Raw genomic sequence first — 6,000 nt, forward strand, 5'->3', positions numbered from 1 at the left:
AGATTCTGGGATCTAGAATCAATGGACGGCTGAGTTCCAGAATGTCAGGGTTTCCAAACTCTAGAATCCTTGCATGTCTGAACTCGAGAGTCATTCAATATCCACATTCCAGGACTCTGGATGTCTGAAATATAGAAGCACCAAATGTCTGCATTCTAGAAACGGAATGTGGTAGATTTCTAGAATGCACAGCACGACAGAATTCTAAAGTCCTAAAATGCCTGCTATTCGGAAGTTAAGGTGTCTGACATCCAGAATGTTACTAGGTCAGCATTCTACCGTTCTGAGAGATTCTGGGTTCTAGAATCAATGGACGGCAGAGTTCTGGAATGTCAGGGTGTCCAAACTCGAGAATCCTTCCGTGTCTGAACTCGAGAGTCATTCAATGTCCACATTCCAGAACTCTGGATGTCTGAATTATAGAAGCACCAAATGTCTGCATTCTAGAATCGGAATGTGGCGGAATTCTAGAATGCACAGCACGGCGGAATTCTAAAGTCCTAAAATGCCTGCTATCCGGAAGTTAAGGTGTCTGACATCAAGAATGCTACCAAGTCAGAATTATACCATTCTGAAAGATTCTGGGATCTAGAATCAATGGACGGCTGAATTCCAGAATGTCAGGGTGGCAAAACTCGAGAATCCTTGCCTGTCTGAACTCGAGAGTCATTCAATGTCCACAATCCAGAACTCTGGATGTCTGAAATATAGAAGCACCAAATGTCTGCATTCTAGAATCGGAATGTGGCGGAATTCTAGAATGCACAGCATGGCGGAATTTAAAAGTCCTAAAATGCCTGCTATACGGAAGTCAAGGTGTCTGACCTCCAGAATGTTACTAAGTCAGCATTCTACGGTTCTGAGAAACTCTGGGTTCAAGAATCAATGGATGGCAGAGTTCTGGAATGTCAGGGTGTTCAAACTCAAGAATACTTGCGTGTCTGAACTCGAGAGTCATTCAATGTCCACATTCCGCATCACAGGGTGTCTGAATTCCAGAAGCACCAAATGTCTGCATTCTAGAATCGGAATGTGGCGGAATTCTAGAATGCACAGCACGGCGGAATTCGAAAGTCCTAAAATGCCTGCTATCCGGAAGTTAAGGTGTCTGAAACCCAGAATGCTACCACGTCAGAATTATACCATTCTGAAAGATTCTGGGATCTAGAATCAATGGACGGCTGAGTTCCAGAATGTCAGGGTGGCAAAACTCTAGAATCCTTGCGTGTCTGAAGTCGAGAGTCATTCAATGTCCACATTCCAGAACTCTGGATGTCTGAATTATAGAAGCGCCAAATGTCTGCATTCTAGAATCGGAATGTGGCGGAATTCTAGAATGCACAGCACGGCGGAATTCTAAAGTCCTAAAATGCCTACTAGCCGAAAGTTAAGGTGTCTGATGACCAGTATGTTACTAGGTCAGCATTCTACCGTTCTGAGAGATTCTGGGTTCTAGAATCAAAGGACGGCAGAGATCTGGAATGTCAGGTTGTCCAAACACTAGAATCCCTGCGTGTCTGAACTCGAGAGTCATTCAATGTCCACATTCCCCATCACAGGGTGTCTGAATTCCAGAAGCCACAAATGTCTGCATTCTAGAATCGGAATGTTGCGGAATTCTAGAATGCACAGCACGGCGTAATTCGAAAGTCCTAAAATGCCTGCAATCCGGAAGTTAAGGTGTCTGAAATCCAGAATGCTACCACGTCAGAATTATACCATTCTGAAAGATTCTGGGATCTAGAATCAATGGACGGCTGAGTTCCAGAATGTCAGGGTTTCCAAACTCTAGAATCCTTGCATGTCTGAACTCGAGAGTCATTCAATATCCACATTCCAGGACTCTGGATGTCTGAAATATAGAAGCACCAAATGTTTGCATTCTAGAATCGGAATGTGGTAGAATTCTAGAATGCACAGCACGACAGAATTCTAAAGTCCTAAAATGCCTGCTCTTCGGAAGTTAAGGTTTCTGACATCCAGAATGTTACTAGGTCAGCATTCTACCGTTCTGAGAGATTCTGGGTTCTAGAATCAATGGACGGCAGAGATCTGGAATGTCAGGGTGTCCAAACTCTAGAATCCTTGCGTGTCTGTACTCGAGAGTCATTCAATGTCCACATTCCAGAACTCTGGATGTCTGAAATATAGAAGCACCAAATGTCTGCATTCTAGAATCGGAATGTGGCGGAATTCTAGAATGCACAGCACAGCGGAATTTTAAAGTCCTACAATGCCTGCTATACGGAAGGCAAGGTGTCTGACATCCAGAACGTTACTAAGTCAGCATTCTACCGTTCTGAGAGATTCTCGGTTCTAGAATCAATGGATGGCAGAGTTCTGGAATGTCAGTGTGTCGAAACTCTAGAATCCTTCCGTGTCTGAACTCGAGAGTCATTCAATGTCCACATTCCAGAACTCTGGATGTCTGAATTATAGAAGCACCAAATGTCTGCATTCTAGAATCGGAATGTGGCGGAATTCTAGAATGCACAGCACGGCGGAATTCTAAAGTCCTAAAATGCCTGCTATCCGGAAGTTAAGGTGTCTGACATCAAGAATGCTACCAAGTCAGAATTATACCATTCTGAAAGATTCTGGGATCTAGAATCAATGGACGGCTGAGTTCCAGAATGTCAGGGTTTCCAAACTCTAGAATCCTTCCGTGTCTGAACTCGAGAGTCATTCAATGTCCACATTCCAGAACTCTGGATGTCTGAAATATAGAAGCACCAAATGTCTGCATTCTAGAATCGGAATGTCGCGGAATTCTAGAATGCACAGCACGGCGGAATTCTAAAGTCCTAAAATGCCTACTGGCCGAAAGTTAAGGTGTCTGATGACCAGAATGTTACTAGGCCAGCATTCTACCGTTCTGAGAGATTCTGCGTTCTAGAATAAATGAATGGCCGAGTTCTGGAATGTCAGGGTGTTCAAACTCTAGAATACTTGCCTGTCTGAACTCGAGAGTCATTCAATGTCCACATTCCGGATCACAGGGTGTCTGAATTCCAGAAGCACCAAATGTCTGCATTCTAGAATCGGAATGTGGCGGAATTCTAGAATGCACAGCATGGCGGAATTTTAAAGTCCTAAAATGCCTGCTATACGGAAGTCAAGGTGTCTGACCTCCAGAATGTTACTAAGTCAGCATTCTACCGTTCTGAGAAATTCTGGGTTCAAGAATCAATGGATGGCAGAGTTCTGGAATGTCAGGGTGTTCAAACTCAAGAATACTTGCGTGTCTGAACTCGAGAGTCATTCAATGTCCACATTCCGCATCACAGGGTGTCTGAATTCCAGAAGCACCAAATGTCTGCATTCTAGAATCGGAATGTGGCGGAATTCTAGAATGCACAGCACGGCGGAATTCGAAAGTCCTAAAATGCCTGCTATCCGGAAATTAAGGTGTCTGAAATCCAGAATGCTAACACGTCAGAATTATACCATTCTGAAAGATTCTGGGATCTAGAATCAATGGACGGCTGAGTTCCAGAATGTCAGGGTTTCCAATCTCTAGAATCCTTGCATGTCTGAACTCGAGAGTCATTCAATATCCACATTCCAGGACTCTGGATGTCTGAAATATAGAAGCACCAAATGTCTGCATTCTAGAATCGGAATGTGGTAGAATTCTAGAATAAACAGCACGACAGAATTCTAAAGTCCTAAAAAGCCTGCTATTCGGAAGTTAAGGTGTCTGACATCCAGAATGTTACTAGGTCAGCATTCTACCGTTCTGAGAGATTCTGGGTTCTAGAATCAATGGACGGCAGAGTTCTGGAATGTCAGGGTGTCTAAACTCTAGAATCCTTCCGTGCCTGAACTCGAGAGTCATTCAATGTCCACATTCCAGAACTCTGGATGTCTGAATTATAGAAGCACCAAATGTCGGCATTCAAGAATCGGAATGTGGCGGAATTCTAGAATGCACACCACGGCGGAATTCTAAAGTCCTAAAATGCCTGCTATCCGGAAGTTAAGGTGTCTGACATCAAGAATGCTACCAAGTCAGAATTATACCATTCTGAAAGATTCTGGGATCTAGAGTCAATGGACGGCTGAGTTCCTGAATGTCAGGGTGGCAAAATTCTTGAATCCTTGTGTGTCTGAACTCGAGAGTCATTCAATGTCCACATTCCAGAACTCTGGATGTCAGAATTATAGAAGCACCAAATGTCTGCATTCTAGAATTGGAATGTGGCGGAATACTGGAATGCACAGCACGGCGGAATTCTAAAGTCCTAAAATGCCTGCTATCCGGAAGTTAAGGTGTCTGACATCAAGAATGCTACCAAGTCAGAATTATACCATTCTGAATGATTCTGGGATCTAGAATCAATGGACGGCTGAGTTCCAGAATGTCAGGGTGGCAAAACTCTAGAATCCTTGCGTGTCTGAACTCGAGAGTCATTCAATGTCCACATTCCAGAACTCTGGATCTCTGAATTATAGAAGCACCAAATGTCTGCATTCTAGAATCAGAATGTGGCGGAATTCTAGAATGCACAGCACGGCGGAATTCTACAGTCCTAAAAGGCCTACTAGCCGAAAGTTAATGTGTCTGATGACCAGTATGTTACTAGGTCAGCATTCTACCGTTCTGAGAGATTCTGGGTTCTAGAATCAATGGACGGCAGAGATCTGGAATGTCAGGGTGTCCAAACTCTAGAATCCTTGCGTGTCTGAACTCGAGAGTCATTCAATGTCCACATTCCGGATCACAGGGTGTCTGAATTCCAGAAGCACCAAATGTCTTCATTCTAGAATTGGAATGTGGTGGAATTCTAGAATGCACAGCACGGCAGAATTCTAAAGTCCTAAAATGCCTGCTATCCGGAAGTTAAGGTGTCTGACATCCAGAATGTTACTAGGTCAGCATTCTACCGTTCTGAGAGATTCTGGGTTCTAGAATCAATGGACGGCAGAGTTCTGGAATGTCAGGGTGTCCAAACTCTAGAATCCTTCCGTGTCTGAACTCGAGAGTCATTCAATGTCCACATTCCAGAACTCTGGATGTCTGAATTATAGAAGCACCAAATGTCTGCATTCTAGAATCGGAATGTGGCGGAATTCTAGAATGCACAGCACGGCGGAATTCTAAAGTCCTAAAATGCCTGCTATCCGGAAATTAAGGTGTCTGACATCAAGAATGCTACCAAGTAAGAATTATACCATTCTGAAAGATTCTGGGATCTAGAATCAATGGACGGCTGAGTTCCAGAATGTCAGGGTGGCAAAACTCTAGAATCCTTGCGTGTCTGAACTCGAGAGTCATTCAATGTCCACATTCCAGAACTCTGGATGTCTGAAATATAGAAGAACCAATTGTCTGCATTCTAGAATCGGAATGTGGCGGAATTCTAGAATGCACAGCACAGCGGAATTTTAAAGTCCTAAAATGCCTGCTATACGGAAGTCAAGGTGTCTGACATCCAGAATGTTACTAAGTCAGCATTCTACCATTCTGAGAGATTCTCGGTTCTAGAATCAATGGATGGCAGAGTTCTGGAATGTCAGGGTGTTCAAACTCAAGAATACTTGCGTGTCTGAACTCGTGAGTCATTCAATGTCCACATTCCGCATCACAGGGTGTCTGAATTCCAGAGCACCAAATGTCTGCATTCTAGAATCGGAATGTGGCGGAATTCTAGAATGCACAGCACGGCGGAATTCGAAAGTCCTAAAATGCCTGCTATCCGTAAGTTAAGGTGTCTGACATCCAGAATGCTACCACGTCAGAATTATACCATTCTGAAAGATTCTGGGATCTAGAATCAATGGACGGCTGAGTTCCAGAATGTCAGGGTTTCCAACTCTAGAATCCTTGCATGTCTGAACTCGAGAGTCATTCAATATCCACATTCCAGGAATCTGGATGTCTGAAATATAGAAGCACCAAATGTCTGAATTCTAGAATCGAAATGTGGTAGAATTCTAGAATGCAGAGCACGACAGAATTCTCAACTCCTAAAATGCCTGCTCTTCGGAAGTTAAGGT

Source organism: Aotus nancymaae, unplaced genomic scaffold, assembly GCF_030222135.1.
Source record: "Aotus nancymaae isolate 86718 unplaced genomic scaffold, 86718_ANA_hifiasm-v0.15.2.pri h1tg000001l, whole genome shotgun sequence".
Lineage (NCBI taxonomy): Eukaryota > Metazoa > Chordata > Mammalia > Primates > Aotidae > Aotus > Aotus nancymaae.